The sequence below is a fragment of the Lissotriton helveticus genome, chromosome 4_1 (assembly GCF_964261635.1).
Source record: "Lissotriton helveticus chromosome 4_1, aLisHel1.1, whole genome shotgun sequence".
NCBI classification, from domain to species: Eukaryota; Metazoa; Chordata; class Amphibia; order Caudata; family Salamandridae; genus Lissotriton; species Lissotriton helveticus.
In genome coordinates this window covers 45,312,623-45,335,882 of record NC_136063.1, presented here as the reverse complement: position 1 = coordinate 45,335,882, position 23,260 = coordinate 45,312,623, and the positions used below count along the sequence as shown (strand labels likewise).

General features: G+C 45.5%; 1 protein-coding gene across 1 annotated transcript in view; it reads right to left on the bottom strand.

Annotated features, from left to right (window-relative positions):
- LOC144826935 (GTPase IMAP family member 4-like) overlaps positions 1 to 11,412 on the bottom strand; it is a 274,180-nt gene extending 262,768 nt beyond the window's left edge. The window contains exon 1 of the mRNA XM_078685396.1: positions 11,283 to 11,412. The gene's annotated coding sequence lies outside the window, so the exon portion shown is untranslated. The remainder of the gene's footprint in view (positions 1 to 11,282) is intronic.
- Between the last annotated feature and the right edge of the window lie 11,848 nt (positions 11,413 to 23,260).

Below are 23,260 nucleotides of genomic sequence, written 5' to 3'. Positions count from 1 at the left end.
TTTATATTCACCTGGTGTGGTTCTTTCTTGTGTGAAAGCTTAATGACTGACTCAATTGTAAATGTGCCTGCTTTATGCCCTCTCAAATAAGCCTTAGCTGCTTGTCATCACTACTCCTTGAGTGCTTTGGTTATCAGGGACCTAAACACTATCACTACACACTGCACAGTACCTCACAATAGGTGGACGCTTCATACTGAGCCAGCCCCCAATATTGGTAGCAGTGGTGAGAAAAAGACTTGCATTTGCTTTACCACTATGTCATTAGAAAGGCTTCCATAAGAAACCACTACTACCTTTGGTCAATACACCATACTTGATAGGTAAGACCTTACTGAACTTTTACTTTAGGTTTCAATGGTCTAGCATAGCCTTTTCTCCAACCTCTTTGGAAGTTTAGATTGCAAGACTAGGGTGTACTACACTAGCACCATGTCCATTAGAGGGGAATCTAGTCAGAGTTAGGAGTCTGGGTACAGTGCCCTTAGGTTCCAGGAATGTGGGACCCTGTTCAAAGCTAGAAGACTTAAATCAGGCAGTAACCCCATTCTGTTTTTTCTTAGAGTTACTCCTCCAAGATGACCTCCAAAATCCTGGAAGGCCACTGGAGGAGGAAGGCTTTGGTGAGGGGGATGACCATGCTGTACAAGAGCAAGAGGCACATAGTGCTACTGGCTCTGTCACTGGACATGGCCATGAGAAGTCTGAAGACAATCTCATGGTGAACCCAATACGTGTAGAGGGGGGGATGACGGTACTGGAGAGGGTCATGACAGTAGGCCTACTTTCACTCCACTGGGTTGCTATACAGGTTTCCTAGAAGGAGGAGGTCTTCCTCATCCTCCCTTTCCTCAGTTTCAGTTTCTGGGTCCACTCACTCTAATTTAGATGAGGCCATCCTAGAAAGGCGAACAACAAGGACTGCAAAACCGCCGCACTGCTGGACAACCTCGCCAACCTCGGACTCAAGCAACTGGTGAACACCCCCACCCACTACGCCGGCCACACGCTTGACCCCATCTTCTCCTCCAGCAAGCACATCTCCTTCAGCTACTCCACTGGACTACACTGGACAGATCACAGCTGCGTCCACTTCAACTTCAGGAGAACCACCACCCACCACCACCCGCAAGAGGTTCCCCGCAGAAACTGGAGCAAGATCACCGCCGACCAGCTCACCACCTCCCTCCGCCAGAACCCTCCCACCAACACGACGGACCCCAACGAAGCAACCCGCAACCTCACACAATGGCTCACCAACTGCGCCGACGACCTTGCACCACTGAAGAAACCACTCAGCAGACCCGGCAGCAAGAAAGTCTTGTGGTTCACCAACGACCTCAAAAACTCCAAGAAAACCTGCCGCACCCTCGAGAAAGCCTGGCGCCACGACCAGACAACAGAAAACATGACAGCCCTCAAGAACGCCACCCGCAAACACCACCAGCTGATCCGCACCACCAAAAGGAAAACATTCAAAGATTGTCTGGACAACACCACCCACACCAGCAAGGAACTCTTCAGCATCGTTAAAGTGGTCTCCAACCCCAGGGCCGGCAACACCAACATCACACCCTCGCAAGACCTCTGCGACTCGCTCGCCTCGTTCTTCCACCACAAGATTGCCGACATACACAACAGCTTCGGCCCACAGACCACGCACCCAACCACCAAACCAACGCCCCCCCCACCACCCTCTGCACCTGGACCCCTGTCAGCACTAAAGACACCACCCGCTTGATGAACACCATCCACTCTGGCTCCCCTACCGACCCCTGCCCACACCACATTTTCAACAAAGCCGACTCCATCATCGCACCCCAACTCCGGAACATCATCAACAGCTCCTTCGCATCTGCCACATTCCCGGAGAGTTGGAAACATGCCGAGCTGAGCGCCCTCCTGAAGAAACCCACTGCGGACCCCATGGACCTCAACAACTTCCGCCCCATCTCGCTCCTCCCGTTTCCGACCTAAGTCATTGAAAAGTCCGTCAACAAACAATTCTCTGCCTTCCTCGAGACAAACGGATCCCTCGACCCCTCACAGTCCAGTTTCCGAGCAAACCACAGCACCGAGACCGCTCTCATCGCAGCTACAGACGACATCAGGTCCCTGCTCGACAACGAGGAAACTGCTGCCCTCATCCTCCTAGACCTCTCAGCAGCCTTCGACACCCTATGCCACCGCACCCTGATACAGCGCCTCAGCAACACCGGAATCCAAGGAGCGGCCCTGGAGTGGATCATCTCGTTCCTCGCCGGAAGAACGCAGAGAGTCCGCCTCCCCCCGTTCAGATCCGCGGCCAACGAAGTCATCTACGGCGTGCCGCAAGGATCCTCACTCAGCCCCACCCTCTTCAATGTCTACATGAGCCCTCTCACAGCCATCGCACGCCAACACAAGCTTAACATCATCTCCTACGCCGACGACACCCAGCTGATCCTCTCCCTCACCAACGACCCAGCCACCGCCAGAGCCAGCCTCCAGGAAGGAATGAAAGACGTCGCGGAATGGATGAAGCTCAGCCGTCTGAGACTGAACTAAGACAAGACGGAAGTCCTCATCCTGGGACCATCCCCTTCTGCCTGGGACGACTCCTGGTGGCCCCCTGGGCAACGCACCCAAACCACGGGACCATGCACGCAACCTGGGCTTCATCCTGGACTCCCCCCTCACAATGACCAAGCAAGTCAAACTCCAGAAAAGACTCCAGCGCGTACAGAACGCTTCTGCACGACTCATTCTGGCCATTCCTCGTCGCAGCCACATCTCTGCCCATCTGAAAGACCTGCACTGGCTCCCCGTCAGCAAGAGGATCACGTTCAGACTCCTCACCCACGCACACAAGGCTCTCCACGACATGGGCCCGAAATACCTCAACAGCCGCCTCATATTCTACACACCCACCCGCCAGCTCCGATCCACCAGCCTCGCCCTCGCCTCCGTCCCACGAATTCGCAATTCCACCGCCGGAGGAAGATCCTTCTCCTACCTGGAGTCCAAGACCTGGAACTCCCTCCCCACCCACCTATGGCTGACCCAGGACCATCTCTCCTTCAGGAAACCACTCAAGACCTGGCTGTTCGAGCAGTAGCAGATCCCCTCCAGCGCCTTGAGACCCTAGCGGGTGAGTAGCGCGCTTAAGAAATTTCTTTGATTGATTGATTTAAAGGCGGCACAACCTGCTCAAGCTTGAGAAGGCCAAACTCAAGCTGAAGAGAGAGCAGATGGCCCTTGAAAGTGAAGTCCTAGAATAGGAGAAGTAGAGGAAGAATTTGTGCTTAGACTCTAATTGTGGCAGCAATAAAGAGACTAGTGTCACACTTTGGTTGGAGGAACCTTAGCAGGATAGTGCCCCTTTTTAGGTTCCGCCTGTGAATTCTTTTGTATTACATATATCTTAAAAGGGGCTTATATCATACCCTTGCTTTGATAGTTTTTGATTGGTTCCTGTGCTTTCCACTTATGTTTCCTCCTTTTCTATTGGCAGTAGCACACTGTTTCCTAGTGGTATTCTTCTCATGTGCTTCTCTTAACAGTTTCCATAGCCAGAGCACTGTTTCTTTGCACTCTACGGGCACTTCCTTTTAGGTCGAGTCTGAGCCAGCGTGCAAGCCCTGCTCTGGCGATCTGCTGTAGTAGAGTACAGGAGAGAAGCCCCGCCCACTCCCCGCCCATATTTTTCATTGGCTTGTGTCTTTGTCCTTCCTAAATGCTGGCTTCTGATTCTGTAATTAGCTTGTTAGTCCCTCAGTGTGGCCATGTCTTCATTTGTAACCTGCCATGGCTACTAGCCCCGTTACTTGGTTGTTACACGGTATGTGTACTATTTTCATTATTGAGTTTCTCCTATGTTGCTTACTTTCAGCGCGTCATGCCTGTTTTCACTTTCATAGCAGCTGGGACAATATTACCATGGGAGAGAGCAGCGACACGCGCGTTTTGCCTGCTTTCTCCTCGCCATGCAGCAGATTAAAAATGAAAATTTTGTGAAAGCATAAACAGATTATATTGATAATCTGAGGATGATGCACAATGCTTTCTTTGTGTCCCACTAAAACCGTGCCTCACCCGCTCCTCCCACTGGTCGTGAGGCCGATCTCTTGTTTGCATTATTTCTACAGTGAAGGCAGGGCCTTGAGAGCTGGGACACCTAACAAATATCTTATATTACAGTTGATGTTTCATACACCAGGCAGTTGTATATAGCAAAACAGCAGCGGTCAAGCAGCATCAAAAGGATGGCTATTTATTTGCGTCAGCAGGCAAAGAAGTGAAAGTAAATGTTATGGGAAACCAGAGGAATTAAACAAACTATATGACAGATGGCATTCGGTCAGCAGGTACCTCTATTGGCTACAGGGGCATTGTAGTAGATCTGATACATACTGCATTTACTAGATGGCTGGAAATGTGACCCACATACCAATGGACAACGGAGAATTCAGGACCCTGAAGTCAGCCCACAACCTCAGATGAACACAAGGGCCCCCCCTGGCAAAGACATCAGAATTAGTCTGTCTTATTGTTTGCATTTCCCACGTCTCCACTCCATCCCAGGGTTAAGGGGTCCTAAGCAACGAGGCGGAAGTCCACTCACTGGATCTGCAAGCTTGGCATGGCTCTCCACCTTCGAGTCCCAGTGGCTTCAGAAGCCCTGTCTGGAAATAGCTTGTCTATTAATAGCGTGCTGCTTTGTATGACGGGATCGAGGTAGGCTGCTTTGGTTCTCCTCCCGCTTGCCGTCTTCCATTTTCCAGTGCTTATACTCATCTCTTCATCGCGAATCATGTTTTCGGTGCAGTGGGAGGAGGGGGTGGCAATAAGTTGCTGACAGTTCTGGGATTGTTTGCTTCAACTCGTATGTTATTCATCGGTCTTCTCTTCTGGCACATTTAGACCATATCTAACAGGGGGAAGATTTACAAGAAAGTGACACATATATAGAGATGCGTCACTTTCCTTGCGCCACCCTAAAAACTGCTTGCACCACCATGGATGCGCCGTATTCACAATACGGTGCACAATGGCAGAAGGATTGATGGATGCATCAGAAAATCTGATGCATCTGTTGAAGCAAAAGTCACGCATTGCTGGAGTTGTGTCGCACGAACGATGCAACTCCAGCAATGCATTTTGTGGCATATTCCCACTGCATCACTCCTCACACCTGCTTCAATTAGGCGTAAGGTTTTGACACAGTGGCGTCCTAAAAGTGACGCAGTGGAATCTTGTAGATTTTACTGCGTCACTTTTACGAGGCTTTCCTGCGTAGGAACACCCCCCTGCATATATTATACCTGACGCAGGGCTTTACAACGTGACACATCTCCCTAGATGCATCATGTTGTAAATAGGGCGCATTGCTACTGCCACCATTGCGTCAACAAAAGTGACGCAATAGCGGCGCAAAGAGGCGCAAGGGACTTGTAAATCTGCCCCCTGGTATTTAACTACAGTCTCTTGATGGTTGTGTGAAGTGGCATCTTCTGTTTTTTTCATTCATGTTTTTATGTATGTTTATTTTTTACTTTCACAACCACACAGGTGTACAAAAAGAATAAATCAAATTACTACCACTGTTACTATATATTTTAATACAGTGACCATGCACATTACCTTCTATCTTATAAACATTGTGCTTGGGATTTTTCTTCAAGGCACATATTTTGCAATTCAAAAGAAGCACTTTTATCTCTAACCTTGTTGGGCACCAAAACAATCAGGCCCGGACTGGCTGTTGCGGGCACCGGGCAATCCCACGGTGGGCCGCACGGGTGAGGGACGGTTTTGGGCCCCTGGGTGCAAATTTTGTGCAAAAACGGCCCTGTAACAAATTCGGCCGAAAACCGACCCTGTCAAAGAGCACTTTTCCAGAGCCGGATTTGGTTCCCAGTCCGGCCCTGAAAACAATACATGTTGACTAGTTAATATTTTGGTTTTGCACCTCTGACAAGTACATTCATGTTTTGAAATTTCCAGCCAAGGCCTCACTATCTACAACTGGTGACCCAGATTTGAGCCTGACATGATTTTGTTTCTAAAATCCCGGAAGAAACTGAAATACAATGTATTGACTAATATTTAAAAAAACATCAGTTGATGCTATTCGGGATGAGGGCCGCTAGCATCATCTGTATGGAAGAATTTCAACCATTAGCAACCTAAGTTGTGTGGGCTTTCTTTTTGATCAGAAATGTGTTAATATTTAAATGACTGACTGCTGGTCTGTCTCAAAGTATCACATGGATAAGATAATTGGATCAAGGTAGGTTGAGTGTGACTAAGTAGTAATTTCTGTGGTATGTTCTGCCACTGAGAGCCATTTTGCCTACATCTGCATCATGAGTGTATGAGCTGTTATTCCACCTTCCCACCTGCATACACTCTGTTCCAGCCTTTGTTCCTCTTAGCGTCACTGCAGTTCACATTGTGTGTGTGTTCAGGGCTGTTGTAGAAGCCCCACTTGGATAATCCGTTGACTGATTCTACAGCACCAAACTCAGCTGCACAGCTTGTTCTGCACGGAGCTTCTGGAGCTGTGTCCTTGTGCATTAAAAAATGCAAAACCTTCTGATATGAACGGGAGTGTTAAAACTTACTATAGATTCAGTGTTGTGAATCCGATGGAGGTATTACATCCGATTCCAGCTAGCACATTTTGAATGATCATAATGGAGCCTCCATTTTTTAGCTAGTTACATCCACCCTCTACACTCCAACATTCCGCTATCCTCACGTCCTTGTTATATTATTTCTACACTTTGACATAATTTGATTAAAAGAATGCAAAATGCTCTTGAACAAGGGAATCATTACTTATGCATTTGTAACAGTCTAGATTCCACACCGAGCTTGGAAAAACGCTTTACATAAGACTTACAGGTACCATACAGCATACAAAGTGACCAGTTACCAAATACTGCAAGTTAGCTGCATAGAAATGTGTTTTGCTACTACTTGTGTAGTAACTGTTGTGTATGTGGGAGAAGGTTGCACAGCTACTGGGGTGTGAGACACGGGGCAACATGTGTGCATGTGTTTATATATTCAATGTATGTATGTATGTATTTGGCTTATACTGTGCTGCCTGTTCTGTGTATTGTTAGGCAAAGATTGTCTCCACCTATTTTGGCTATTCCTGAATTGCTGGCAGTGACAATTCAGAGAGGTGGGTGTCTAAGAAGTTAATCTTAGGCCACTGCTACACTCTCTGTGAAATGAATCCTCTGTTATGGCAGGCACTTGGCGGACCAAGAAACACACAAAAAGCCCTTGGGTCCGGACACCTACCAGACGAGTGTGTGTGTGGAGCTGACTATGCTAGGAGGATGGGGGAGTCCCTTTTGAGGGCAGTTTCCCTCACACCAGCGTTGTCATGCTTTATCATCAGGATACCTCCTTGCATCATGAGCCTAGTCTTGAAGCGGGCTACAACCCCCTTGCTACGAGGGAGGAGCTCAGGGATGGTTTTTTAATACAAGAGGTGGTCAGAAACCCAATGTGAGCATAGTGTGTGGTGAAGGGAGTGCAGTGCTGGATAAACAGTGATAAAACTAGCTACAAGGTTATCCTGACACAGTTTATTGTTGCTACCTGGTGCTAGGATTAAAAACAAGTAGTGAGTAGGCGAACTGCCGACATTACAGGCTGCTGCAGCAGAAAGTGATCGACATGTTTCAGCCTGTTGACCTACACAATTGCCATGGCTTTTGTCAGGATCTCTTATTTCAGCTACTGCTCCGTAAGTGAAGAATAGTGATCGAAAAAAAATTAGATTAGTGTGTATATGAGAGAGACTTAAATCAGTGATCCAGCAGTTCTGCAGATTAACCGGTACGACCTGCAAAAGTCAGGTATACTACCACATCTGTCCCAGGCAGGTAGCCATAGGTACAAACGCCAGTCTCACTGCTCAACTTGAGCATGGTGTCCACAGAGTCTGTCCATGGGCATTGAACAGATGCTGTGGACACCACGCTCAGTGTCCACAGCGTAGTACTGGAGGTTGACTGATTCTGTTCTTCGGGAGTATGCCTTTTCCAGCTTGTGACTGGGAGTAGGTTCTCACATGGCCCTCACCCTCTATGAATGAAAGAGAGAGAATGAAAGTGCTGTGCACAGGCCCTGTGGTCTTCTGCAGTCATGCTCCCTTTTATTGCAGAGGCCGCAGATGGCCGCCGCTGTGTTGGCCTGTCACACCCCTGTGTCGCAGCATCATTCACGCTGCTGCACTCACCTTCAAATACTTACATTTGGAGATGCCTAGGTTTGAAATATTTGCAATGGCTAGCTTGGAAATGACCTAGCTGCTCCGACATTGCATTTATGAATATGTTAAGGAACAGAACTGAAGTAGGTCGATAGCTTGCTTTATTTGTTAGCAGCCCCAATCGATATGTGAATGTATTTGAAGCAGATCGGAGCAGACTTCTACCTTATAAACCGTGTTTTTTCAAGGTCTGAATCAATTCCGGTGCGGGTACTATCTGTGCCAGCTAATCAGACATACTCCCTTACCGGAAAACCAAATACTAAAACAGGTTTAAACTAGGCTTGCAAAAATATTAACATTAGATGTTCAAACATATTTAATCACCCCTTGGTAATTTACCAGTCAGCTTTATTTCCTCTTGTTTCTAGAAAAAGACACTGCACCAATGCGTCCTCTGTGTTTCTTTAAAATGCATCGGGCAGGTTTACAATTACTGGCGCATCCCTGCAAATTAGCAGGGATGCGCCAGTGATTGTGGGCCATGGGGCAAAACCAGCACAGATGCGTCACGCATCTGTGCCGTAAAGGCGGCGCATTGCTGGAGTTGCGTTGCAAATTCGACACAGCTCCAGCAATGCTGGGGGGCCTATTCTTCCAATGCTGCGTCCAGCCTTACGCCTGCTTCAGGCAGGCGCAGGGTTTTGACGCAGCATTGGCCTAAAAGTGACTGAGTGAAATCTTGTAGATTTCACTCAGCCCTTTACAAACACACATAACATTAGGCAGATGTGCATATCTGATCAGGTAAAATACCATCACTTAGAGGGCAAGACAACGAAGGTTGAAGTGATCTGAACCACTGCACCTTATGGTATTCAGGCAGAATATACCTTTAGTGTCAAAGAAGTGATACATTTTCTCAACTCATGTTAATGGATTTAGCTCCTATAAGAAATCTGTGAGGATATGCTCTCAGTAATGAACTCCACACATTGTCAGCACTTCAACAACTGATACTTATTAACTGAGATTATATTTTCGTACACATATAATGTAGAGGGAACTCAAAACAAAACTTGGCTCAAATATGTAATACCTGGTATATTTCCAGATTTTTTTCAATCAATACGATTTATAAAACATGTGAATAAGGATGTTTTTCTGTGTATACTTTAAGGTGCCCTTATAATTACTTGAGGATGTGGCAAAAACGAAATAAAAAGAAAGCAAATGTACAATACCAAGCAATATTTTGGAATGCTATCTGTCTTAGACTAACAAGCTAGAGAAAGCAGATCCCAGGGCATGATGAACCGCCACGGAATAAGTAATGCTTTTCTGAAATAGTGAGAGATTGTGTGATAAAAGGTAGAAATGGAGCTCTAGCCAATATTGAATTGAATGTTTGGGGATAAAGTCATTGTTCCAAACACCAAGACCCAAATCCCCCTAGTCATAAGGCAACGTTTGTGATATCTGCCCTTTTGCTTTTGTTACAGAAATCATGCAATCTGTACCCCTTTCCGTCACGATTACCACATATGACCTCAAGCATTTGTCAGACAAACAAAGGTATCTCACTGGAAAAGCCACCTACAAAATACAGGGTGATGTCTTGATCTCTGGAAACCAATTTCAAGAAATCCTAGGCTAGAGGAGTGTCAAGGCCTGAGCATATGGATGGATCGCTCCATGCTCATTGTCTAATTCTCCTTTCTCAGAAGCTGAAGTACCTAACCAATTCAGGAAGCAGGTAGAACTCCTCACATTCTTCCTTTCTAACTCTCTCATCAGAAGTGCGGGCCCAAAAATACATTCTCAATTATGGAAAGGCCGTATGTAAGCAGTGTGGGCAAAGGCAGTCTCCTGCTTCGGGGGCATTGTGGAGGTATGGGGGTTTTTGACGGATTCTTTGGCCTTCATCAATCTTTCGGTAACATGTTACCATAATTCCCAACAGGCACGCTCATTTCACTGCTAATAATTCTTCTACATTTTTTTTTCCTATTTCACCTGTTCCTTCCCTGATTCGCCAACAGACACGTAAGGCAAGTTACTCAAACTGGTGATGTTTGAAAGTGGTGGGTCGTAACAGACTTTGAGTAACCACAAAAACTAATCAGGGGACAAGGACGAAAACAAAACATGCTTGTGAGACTGTGTGTGGCTCTATGAGCTTATGGTATTGATACTCAAGGTGTGACTGTCCATTGTGTGCAGACTACAGAGGCCTGCTGCCAACCCTCCATGCACACATGCCTAACTAGTGACAGCTCCACAGTGGTGTTTATTTTTACCCTTCCCCTATCCCCCATGCTGCTTCATAGTCATTAACTCCAAAAGAACTGATCAATATTGGGCTCAGAGTGCTGATTTGTTAAACCAGAAACCTCAAGTCAGTGATAATAATGCAAATTCAGCTGTCATATCGACACAGCTCCTTTTCAGGCATATAGGCCATGTTTTTTAAAACAGAGGATAGATGTCAGGGGGCTGCAGTCACATGAATATACATGTTCCATGTTCCACTACTTCATCCGAAACAACATATTCACAAATATGTTGCCCTCAGCAGCCATGGTACCGCGGGCTATAGTGTGCTGGGCCATGTCACCCAGTAATGTGTAGGTGGCCTCAGCCGCCCATATGTGCCTTCCGTGCAGCAGCGTGGAGAGGTACCGCATGAGGGAGGTGACAGCCAGGGTCTCAATGTGATCATTGAGTGAGCGGAGCTAACCTAAGAATTGACTATGGCACTGCTCTGTGCAGTGGTCTGGTCATGTCCGGTGAGCCAGCAGCCAGCCAGTAGCTAACGTAGAGTTTCTATTTGTTCAAATGGGTGCCATATCTGATATTTATAAGTTTCCCTCATTTTAATATCTTGATTTTGCTAGTGCCATTCATAGTCGTTATAATGTCACTCATAATGACTCTGAAATTATGAAAATGACACACACAGAAATCTGAAACCATGGCAGCTATGCGTGTAACATTACACCTAAAAAGGCAGGACTACTCGCTTTGTGAGTTGTTTTTAGCTGTATAAGATAAATTAGCAACAAACCTGGGCTTGAATGATGATCAGGAATCCATATAGATGTTGAAGATATTTATTCAAGTAAGGTGGTACAGGATAGTTGTACATTCATTAAGTAAAAGTAAAGGAAATATTAACCCCACCAGGAGCAGGGTGGTACCAGCTCAGCCCTAGCTTTCAACTGAAATTCAAGAGCTCTGTAACATTCTAATACATCATCATGATGTCAACATTCTATATGGCTGGACAGGAGACTAAGGGGAAAGAAATGAGAAGGGCAGTCACTACAGCTGCATTGTACATAACATTAAAAATGCTTCAGTTCTGGGATGGAGACTGAAAGAACTATAACGGGTCTCTATGAAGGCAGTGAGGGTGGTATTGCTGCAGTAGTAAGATTGTTTTTTCATCCTGAGGGCAAACATGGAAAGCCCAATAGAGACCCTTCTCAGCATGTGTGCTAAGTAAGCAGAGAAATGTCTCGTTTTTAATAGTGTTTCAGTGCGAGACACTATTTAAAAACCGGGACATTTCTGCGTTTAACCCTGGCTGCCCGCGTAGCCTGGGCATGCTGCCACACAACATCTATGAAGGAGAGTCACTGATGCCTGCCTTATAATTTTCCGTACCTGTTTAATTTCCGTTCAGCCAGGTGCACTTTGATGTGGAAAATGACCGTGCCTTACTGTGCACTTATTGTACCTCATCTCCTAGACTTCCGTGTTGTGCATGTTATGGATGTATGCACTCGTGCTGCCCCGGGCAGTGTTTTAAGTGGCTTGCTGCCCAGGGCCAGCGAGAGATGTAAACAGAGTGTTGTGTAGCGTTTTAGGACCTGTATTGACATTTCCCGATTCATGCCCTTATATAGGTACAATTCATATTGCCCTAATATAGGCATATAAATCTTACCCATATTTAGACATAGCCCATGCAGTCCAAATACATGCACAACATTTCTTGGAAAATTGTCTTAAGCTGCTAGGGAACCTCCCCCTGCTTGAATATTGATTTGTCCAAGAACTCATGGAGTTTTCAAAGAAATACCATTCCTTTGGGCTTCTTTGATGACGTTATTATGTCCGACTTTACGTCAAACTACAAATACAGTGGTTTGGAGCAGTTCGACTATCTACTTGCCCGTCGCAGCTCGCTACAGCAAGTGCCGAAGGAAGCCGACCCTCCAGCTGATGCACTATGCACTGAGAGAGACACTGTCTTTTCTCCTGCCGAGAAATCCAGCTCCAGTGTTTTAAAGCTCCCCTTGCGGGTGTAGGGAAATCGAGTCCGAGACAGAAAGATACCAGACCTCCTTCATTCTAAAACTAAGGAATGGAGCTGATTAGACCCTAAGAGAAATCTTTGATAGATTCTTGGCAAAGAAAACTAAACCTATGCTACACTACACTTACTTCTTCCCTCATACTAGACTTAGGTTAGGTCCATTGGGGTAGGCGTATTTTAGAAGCACCAGTGAGTATTTTAGTCTATGTATTTATGTATGTAATTTTATATGGCTTAGAAACCATACATTGCTCTTACAGTATTATTTTTTAATATTGTTCTTGCTGTACACATTATACTTTGCAGCCTGCCTAACAATTGTAGCACTTCACTTCTCTTGTATGAGAAAGAAGACTATTTAATAAATCTTTTGTTGAAATCGCCCGTCTCTCTATTTCTCTGCACCTCTGGTGAAACGAAGCATGCACTATTGACTGACTGAAATATTTATCTATTGTTTCCACGACTCTAGAGATACGTTTTATTCTTGGGAAACAAAGTTGTCATGTTTATGTGGTTGTCAGAAACTAATCTCTTCTTGTTTATTCGAGAAAGTTTCTAGTGACCTCTGAGCTAGCTGGCACTCACTATTGAGTTTAGTATATTCGATAGAGACCTACTTGACCTCAGTCCTACGTCACATCTATAGTATATACTATTCCAATGCGCAGAGCCTTTTGGGAATATAGGAACTACACTACAAGAGCACGGGAGGCATTGGGGCTGGCGTCTTTTTTCCTCCCTCCCTCCCTGCTCTGTCACAGTGCTTTCTTTCTGGTTTGAGCCAGACGTGACTACCAGAGATCAGGCATAATCTACTCCCCAGGGCAGGAGATGAGAGTCCCTGAGCAGCAGCCGGTGTATGTTACTTAGTTCCATTTCCACAGCCCTGCTTCTTATGTTACTGTAGGGTGTTCAGTTAATTATTATATTTTAGAGTAAAGTTCCACACTGTATCAGTTTATTGACTGTGTACACGCCACAAAACACATAAATAGTATGTGATATTGTTGGTTAACTTTGTGTACTCAATCCATTGACTTCGGTAGGATGGCAATCCCATCAGCCCTCACTTGGTTCAAAACATCTGACTTCAATGTCACAGACAGACCTCAGAGGCAAGTGGTCGACCTACTTTAAAATCTTCAATATAGCCTTCTGAAGGGCTCATCTTTGCAGAGCTAGGATGGTAACTTTCATGCATGGCCTTGCCGTCACATTTATAGAAGTGGCGAGTGGGGACTAGCGAAGCCTTGGCAACTACAACACCTCACAAGGCAGAGCATTTGTTAAATCTTTTGAAATGCCACTCTTTCTTTACTGTACCACAATATATGAGGAGTGTAATCCTCACTGAAAACTGGCTGAGGGGGGTGCCTGACTGAAGCACTGTGTGTTTTACTGCCGATATGTGCGATTCTTCAATTGCTCTGCTTTTTCTGGAAGTCTTTTGCTACATTTTGTGTTAAAAAATAGAGAGAGTTTTCAAACATGAATGTTTCCGAATGTCTTCTCTTCAGAGTGCGATGTCCCGGGACCCGGCACAAGGCCTTTAAGATGGATGGCAGGGCTTACTCCATAGTTGTTACACCTCACAACATAAACCAGCCCACTACACCTCATGCTAGGAATTTCGGGCCCTTGCATACATTATATATAAAGCATGGCCTTATGCCCCTGAATGCAACTAGATGTTGACAAAAAAGTCAGGCTCTACGCCCAATTCCATCTATATGCTATATGTGTTTTCCTTAAATGCTGAGAAGGCACTTCTAAAGAAGAGCGCTTTCTCTCCAAAGGTCAGATGCCATTTCGGAGGCAGCGTTTACTTTGAAAGACTTCTTATAACAGTAAATCATTGTTAAAAGACCAAAAGAAGCCACGAAGGAGCCGGAGGCAGTTTTGGTTATATTCTTTAGTTTTGCTTTTATTTTTTACGGAGAGGACACGTGGCACAGCTGCCGACTTTGGAACTGGAGAGTTTAGTTCGAATCCGGGCCCCGAATCCTGTGATTACGGGCACCTCCCTTTGCCCAACCCTGGCCCTTCCATTAACACAAAAAATTGTAACTTCCGTTTCTCTAGTAATATGCTCCTAGGGCCAAGTTCGCCCATATAAAACTGGAAATAATGATAATAATTAAAAGCAAAATGTATCCGCAACGAAGGGTATCCTCAACCACAAAGGTGTCCTAACGCTGAGCAGGTGTGTGTGTATAACAAGCCCTGCCTATGTTAGGTTGGTTAATTGAAAAGCCAGGTCTTCTGCTTCTTGCAGAATTGAAGAACAAAGGAGGAAGCTCTGATATGGAGTGAGAGTTTGTTCCATGCTTTCGGAGTGCTATAAGAGAACGCTCATCCTCCTGATCTTGTTCTGTGTATCTGTAGGCAATTGGAGTCGAGCAAAGGAGTCTGGATGGTTGGTGGAAGGAGATTCAACTGTTCAAGAATGTGGGGCCACCTGAGTTGTGTAGCCCTTCAATTATGTGTGTGAGGAGTTGTCATTGAGCACTGTTGTGTATCTGGAGCCAGTGAAGCTCCCTGAGATGTGGTGTGATGTGAGCTCTGTTTGGGAGGTAAATGATGAGTCTGACTGTCAAGTTCTGAATGGTTTATCATCTTCTAGTGTGTTCCTAGGTGATCCCAGTGTAGTGGGTGTTCAAACTTGCTGATGACTAGGGCATGAGTGACAGTTCTTCTAGTGTTGGGTGTGAGTCATTTGAAAATCCTCTTCATCTTCTTCAGGGTGAGGGAGCAGGATGCAGTTACTGTGTTTACTTGCTGTCAATCATTCATAGATTTTTGGTGTTGGTCAGGGTCCAGGTGCAGTCGGTCATCAGTTGGAGTTCTATGTTGAGGTGTTTTGCCAACGATCTCTACTACTATCTTGACAGTGTTTAGCTTGAGACAGTTGTCTTTCATACTGTTAGGGACTTTGGTCATGCAGGATGTGAACTTGTTTCTTGCGGGTCTTATCCAAGAGGGAGAGTATGAGTTAAATGTTGTCTACATAGAAGAGAATTTTGATGTGGCATGCAAGGAGGACATTGGCCAAAATGATCATGTATGAGTGTGGAGCTAAGCTTTGAACTTTGAGGCACTCCTCAGATAAGTTTGGGAGCTTCCAAGGATTAATGTTCCAGGCTATCAGTTTGTGTTGTATCCATTAAGGTTAAAACGTAGTGCACGTCTGTTCAAGGGCTGGTGGTCTATCATTTTACTTCGTGTATGCTTTTTTCTCTTAGCTCTTAACACTGTTATGATTTGTATATGGTTGTCGCATCTCTAAACAGTATTTTCAGGTAATTATACTTCTTAGTCTTAGTTTTTTTGTGGCAACAAAAACAATTATTCCGTGATGTGCATTAAATCGGAAAATAGTTTCCTATACCTGTTCAAACTTCAGCTTCCTGTTATGAAGCAACAAGCACCCTTTTCTATTAAAATGATAAATGATTGTTATTATTATTTGTTTAAATTTAAAGTGTTTATGGGTGATATGTTTAGGCAAAGGCATGCTTTCTTTTTTATTTATAGCATATGTTTACAGTAAAAAATAAATACATTCACACCAGCTTGCCAAGGCCAGACCTATTGCAGTTGCCACTGTTTTTTTTTTTAGCTGGGCTGGTACAGTTTCTTTCTCACTTTATCATGTTGCATATTGTATGATTCACACAAGTAACAAGGCTTCACTTATGTCGTCAGCATACTCGGGTGTAGTTATGGGCCAGGACCTTGACTTTGGTGTTTGGATGGGGACTGTTAGGGATGGATAAGACCACCTCTAAGTCTTTGGAGCAGTGATGGCATTAAAAAGTGAATATCCACTGTTAGACCTGGCATCTTTGGCGTGGTTTCCCCAATCTTTTTGCCTCTACCTCCTGTATTTTTGATGTTGTGCTGGATTTCGTTTTTGCTGGTTTAGATGCTTTTGACACTCTGCAATTGCTGATCAGTGGCAGAGTGTAAGTGCTCCCTGTGTAAATTGATATGATGTTTGGATATACATGATTGGCTTAATTTGTATCACCAAGAAGTCCCTAGTAAAGTGCACTGGGTGTGCCAGGGCTAGTGATGACAAATGCTACTAGCGGGCCTGCAGCACTGATTGTGCCACCCACATGAGTAGCCCCAAAATGGTGTCCCAGGCCTGCCACCGCAGTGCCTGTGTGCAGTCTGTGAACTGCCATGTCCTCCTGATCAGTGTCCCCACTGACCAGGCCTAACCCTTCCCTTTTTGTACACGTTGGTCACCCCTATGGAAGGCCCAAGGTACCCCCCCTGGGCAGGATGCAGTGTATATGAAAGATATAGCATGTACTGGTGCAGGTGACATGCTCCGGTAGTGAATAACAGCCATTTTCGTTTTTCACTATTGTAAGGCTATCTTGCTCCGTAGGTTAACATGGGGGATGCTGGCTACAGTGGCTACCAGCATATCTTCCCATAGGAACAAGATAGGACATAAGAATCTAGTATCCCTGAATTCAGAATTTAATAACACATCTTTTAGGAAAGGTTGTTTTTGAATCCTGTGTTTGAGAACAGCACTTTTAGAAAGTTGCTGTTCTCTTGTCTGACCTTCCTGTGTGCCTGGGCCTGTTTGTGTATTGACTGTCTGGTTTGAGAGTGACAGGGGCTGGGGATGCCCCAGGAGGCTGGCTGAGTCAGCCCTAGGCTGAATGACTGCATTTGCAACTTAAATGGTGGGAGGAGATAGCACCTGGACCCGAATAGGGCTGTGCCTGCCTTCCACAATGCTGGCTCCACCTCCTGCTTGGCGGTTGACGACCATGCCCCTCACTCTGAAAGGAAAGGAGAAGCCAGGAAAACAAAGTGCTCAAGAAACACATAGAACTGGTTCAGACCGGGCTCAGGGCCCACTTGCACAAAGAGAACAAAGACTTTTAGGGGTATAAGTACAGGACCCCTGACAACAGAACATTTGATCATCCTGGAATAAAGAAGGAACCTCTGCCATGGAGAAGGTGAATCTGAAGAAGGAAGACTGTCCTGCTGTTGCTCTGCTGGACTGACATGTTGCTTTGCTGCCAAGGAGAGGGGTAGTACTTTGCTGTTGTGCTGTGTCACCTGTCTTGAAAGGAATCTCCAAGGGCCTGAGAAGAGCTGGCTCCCTGTTTCTGAAGTCCCAGGAACAAAAGGACTTGACCCCCAGCTTCCCTGAACTCTGCTGAAAGAGGTATGTCCTTCCTAGAGTGCTTGATCCAGTTGTGGGGCCTCTGGAAGTTATACCTGTGCTGGGAAGCTGGAAACTAAGCTTGAGAGACTTTTGAAATTGAAAAGTTATCGCATCGCTCTCTGCGGAGCGCATCCCCGACAGTGCGAGGAAATTCCCGCCGCTACAAAGGCTGAGATCATTGCAGCGCCTGTTGCCGCTGCCAGAGCCGTCGCATACTTCGTTTGCGGGGCGCACCAGACCAGTGCGGGAAGATCAAACATCGTTGCGAGTGTCGTCGTAGAGCCTGTCGCCTCTGGGTGAGATCGCCGCACTGCTTGCTTGCGGACCGCATCACGTCGCTGCAAGAATCGTCACCGAGCCATCGCATCGAGGAGCTGCGAGAGAGACGATCACCACTGGATCGCGCCCCGGAGATCATCGCAGCCCCTACGAGATCATCGCATCGTGCCTTTGCAAGAACAAACTTCCTACGGAACCTCCGCAATGGAATCCATACAAGTGGCCTTCCTCCCCATACAGACCGGGTTCATCGCAACACGCCCGCTGCTGCAGCGGGGTTGTCGCATCGCCTCCCCAGGTTCTCAGGAGCAATGCATCGCTTGTTTTCCACCACACCAGCTTCTGCTTTTGGAACTTTGTCACAACTCAAGGTACTGTTGGCAAAACGTGTCGCAACTGTGAACTTTTCACGCATCTGTGGATTATTTTATCACAACCTTAAGAACTCTATCGCAACCATATTCTTGAACTGTGTATGTTGGATTTTTGTCGTTTTGGTCTTGTGTAGTTTAGATCAAATACCTTTATTTTTCTAAACTGTTGTGGAGTCAGTTTGTGGTGTTTTCACTGTGTTACTGTGAGTGATGGTACAAATACTTTACACATTGCCTTCTGATTAGCCTTGATTGCTCATGCCAAGCTACCTAGAGGGTGAGCAGGGGTTATCTCAGAGGATTTCCTCCTTACCCTGACTACAAGCAAGGGCCGCTATTTGGACAGTGGTACCCACCTCTGCCAACCAGAGACCCCCAGTTCTAACATCCACATACACCTACCTATGCCCAGCTTTTCCTTTGTGAGACAGATGCTGGAAAGAGCAGCATCCTTTGGTCTGTCTGTAAACGGATTGGATTCTATATCTTTTTTTTGTTCGTAATGCCTGTTCCTTCAGACCAGTGGCGTGGCAGTATGTTCTGAGCTGGAATTTAATGACATGCACAAGAGTCTGATCTACTAAGATAACCTGTGTTGCGCAGTTGCTGCAGGGTTCTGTGGAATCATATGGATCCCTGCTTTGAATACCAGCAGGGTTCACTTTATTTGAAAGTATTCCAAAGTCCATAAATGTAAACCAATGAATTCGGATTATAGTATAATATAATATTCAATGACATCACTTCAGGACTGCTGCTGGAATTGCATTTATTCTTTCAACCTAGCAAGCAAGTTAGTATGTGAAACGTATAACGTTTTTCAAAGACCTACACAATGAAGCAATTAGTGTGCATGTCTTGCTTAACAGTTTATAATCAGAGTTCTAGACCTGCTTCTAATCTATAGTTGCATGTTTTTGTTTCAGTGCATTTTATGTCCCATACAATCAATGTTAGTGTAGTCAATTGTTTTTATTTTAATATTCCCAGCCTGGCACATTAAGGATTGTTTCATAGCCCTTCTTTTTAGATGGACCCGACTAGATAGCGCAAGTGCTGTCTTTAGTGGGCCACATTAATGCTTACCAAGAAAATAGAGGGACTTCAAGCTGACCCATTACCTACTTTTGGTTAGCTTTTTCTCTTCACTCTAATTTGCCTGCCTCTCAATCGTGTCCCAGCTTGTCAGTCTTGTGGTTTTCCCACCCATGGAACCTTTCTTCTTTACAGTATCTTTAATTGGCTGTCATAAATGCTCGTTTTCCAAGTACTATTTTTTAGTAGTACTTGACTAAACGATGCTTGCGCTGTTTCTTCGAGACATGCTGTGTTCAGGTTTGGAATTAAAGTTCCGTCCATATTTTTCATTAGCTTGTGTCATTGTCCTTTGTAAATATTGGCTTCTGATTTGTTAATAGGCTTATTATTCCCTCAACTTTGTTTTGTAGAGCAGACACAGAGACTCGAACCTGGTTCACCAGGCCCAAGGTCGGCAGCTCTGTAAGCTACGCCACTTTGGTAGCTTCAACAACAAACTTGTTTTTTTTATTTATAAAGAGACTGGCAGATCACAAGACAATCAAGCGTGTGCAAAAGCCAGGCTATTGTGTTATCACGGGCAGGGGCTGCTGCCACTGCAGTATTTGGTTTCTGCTACCATTTCTGCCTTACTGCATGGGCAGAGCCCGCCTTTCCTCGTCTGTTGGATTTAAAACAGCAAGCTGCTTGTGTTTTTAGGTCTCGCCTGTCGATGCGCATGCACATCGAGCTTGCGAACCTATTGCGGCTTAAACAACTTTTAACTAAGAAGCAAGGAATCGTGGCGATTCCTTGCAGTGCCCGTGACTTTTAAGCTCAATGCGCATGTGCATTGAGCTTAAAAGCACGTGCACAGCCGCAATCGCCATCTGTTCCTCTCTCCCGCATTCCTCCGACACCTTTTGAAGTGAAGCTTAGCTTCACTTCAAAGGCCCGGCTTCTTAACACCCAGATGCCGCTCTCCCCGCTCCGCCCCCTCCCCTGCCCGCCTTGTGCATTTCTCCTACACCCCCTCCCCACAGCAATGCCCTCCGTCTCCTGATCTTCACTCATAAATATATATTTTAGTTTAACAAGGGAAATTCCCTTCAGACAATAGCACAGGAGCTTGGTTTTGTACTTGTAGACGTGCGATTTCATTCGACTTGAATTATTTTATGTATTATGTCAGTTATGTATTTTTATTGCCTTTTTTATCTTCCATTTGGATGTTTTCCGCGTTCATGTAATTAATACACAAGCGTTACATATTTACAAGTTTGATTGCATCCACGATGAAGGCACTGCTGGACAGGAAACAAAAAGCAGCAATACAAATCTGTTTTATTTTTTTTGCAGTGCGCCATATTTTATCTTCAAGTATACTGGCTGCACCTTTCTAATGTTTATCACGGCGCAGCTCACTTTGCTGTTCCCGGCAACTAATACTCATGAGTGGAGATGACTTGCACTGAAACACTCCACCCATGTCGCTTTCTAAATCCTGCCCCCCGCAGCTAATAACCATTGGTGGAGCTGACTCGCTCTTCAGCACTCCCCATGTCGCTTTCTAAATCCTGCCCCCCCCCGCAGCTAATAGTCGTCAGGGCTGACTCGCTCTTCAGCATTCCCCATGTCGCTTTCTAAATCCTGCCCCCCCCCCCGCAGCTATAACCATTGGTGGAGCTGACTCGCTCTTCAGCACTCCCCATGTCGCTTTCTAAATCCCCCCCCCCCCCCCCCCGCAGCTATAACCATTGGTGGAGCTGACTCGCTCTTCAGCATTCCCCATGTCGCTTTCTAAATCCTGCCCCCCCCCCCCGCAGCTAATAGTCGTCAGGGCTGACTCGCTCTTCAGCACTCCCCATGTGGCTTTCTAAATCCTGCCCCCAGCAGCTGCCTCGAACTCCAGCACTCACCTCAGCGCCACAATCGCCTGCGTCGGCTCAGTCTGCATAATAAACTGCATTACCCTGCTACTCGCTGATCTCTGGACAGGTTCCTAAAGTTTTAGAAAAGGCAGAAATGTCCGCTTGAAAAAAAAAATCATTGGGCTAACAGAAAGGGGTGATTTTGGCAAAATACTGGAATTAATGTTGACACAGCAGTTAGTCTTTTTGAAGAGGCATATTTACTTGAATCTGTCCCAAAGCAGAGGTAATGTCTGTTGTGTTATCTTTGCAAGGCAAGCTTGGGTTGATATGTGTTTTAAGAGTTGCTTCTCTTGTCACTTTTAGACCGTTCAGCACGTTTGGTACTGGGGAACACTGAGCATTCCTGAACTGCTTGGGCAATTGGGGCTGCATCAAAAGAACACTAGATTGGGGTTTCCTCTCCATGATCCAAATATTTTTGCTTTTTTTTTACGTTGAGCCTGGTAGCAGGCATGCGCTGCTCTCCGAGGTTTGTTGTATTTAGTCACGTTGGTCAACCATGCCCACCACTTTCCATTTGTTCCTACTTGTCCATTTCTAACAATTGCTAAGGCATACAATCAAGAAATCGCTGTAACAAAATGCCCCTACACTTGTGTATCGGATCTTTCCCTGTTTGCTCGCATACTATGATTACTTTAAGGTACACACAAATAGGAAAACAAACAGACTGCATTTTTACTTATGTTTATTTTGTAGGGGTTTCCTTTTTACTGTATTTACTGAAGATTCATAAAATATTCTGAAGAAAAAAATAGCCAGGTTTTAAGGGATTTTCCAAATTTAATTTGGGATTGTTTCTTGGAAATTACTATCACAAGTTTATTCCATTGGCTATTACTTTTTTTGCATTACTTCTTCCCTATGTCTCTCTCCCCCACTCTCTTTCGCTCTCTCGCTCTCTCTCTCCCCCTCCCTCTCTCTCTCTGTCTCTCCCTCTCTCTTTCTCGCCCCACTCTAATTCTCTATCTCTATTCTTTCTCTCTCTCTCCTTAATTCTCTGTCTCCTCCCTTTATCTCCTTCTCTTTCTCCCCCCTTCTTTCTCTCTCTCTCTCTCTCTCCCCCTTCATTCTCTCTCCTATCGTTCTCTCTTCTCTCACTCACTCCCCCACTTGAGTTCAATCTGCCATTGCTTCTTCCATTCTTTCTCTCTTGTATTCGCTCCTTCACTTTCCTCCTCTTTGGCATGCAGGTTGTAACAAGCATTGGCATAGCCCATAGGTCTCGCCTTTAGGACCTTATAAGTGTTATTTTATGTATTATGTCAGTTATGTATTTTTATTGCCTTTTTTATCTTCCATTTGGATGTTTTCCGCGTTCATGTAATTAATACACAAGCGTTACATATTTACAAGTTTGATTGCATCCACGATGAAGGCACTGCTGGACAGGAAACAAAAAGCAGCAATACAAAAAAGCTCCAACAAGCTCTGCTCCCTTCCGCTCTTTCTTTCCGTCCATGCACAGCCGCAATCGCCATCTGTTCCTCTCTCCCGCATTCCTCCGACACCTTTTGAAGTGAAGCTTAGCTTCACTTCAAAGGCCTGGCTTCTTAACACCCACATGCCGCTCTCCCCGCTCCGCCCCCTCCCCTGCCCGCCTTGTGCATTTCTCCTACACCCCCTCCCCACAGCAAGGCCCTCCGTCTCCTGATCTTCACTCATAAATATATATTTTAGTTTAACAAGGGAAATTCCCTTCAGACAATAGCACAGGAGCTTGGTTTTGTACTTGTAGACGTGCGATTTCATTCGACTTGAATTATTTTATGTATTATGTCAGTTATGTATTTTTATTGCCTTTTTTATCTTCCATTTGGATGTTTTCCGCGTTCATGTAATTAATACACAAGCGTTACATATTTACAAGTTTGATTGCATCCACGATGAAGGCACTGCTGGACAGGAAACAAA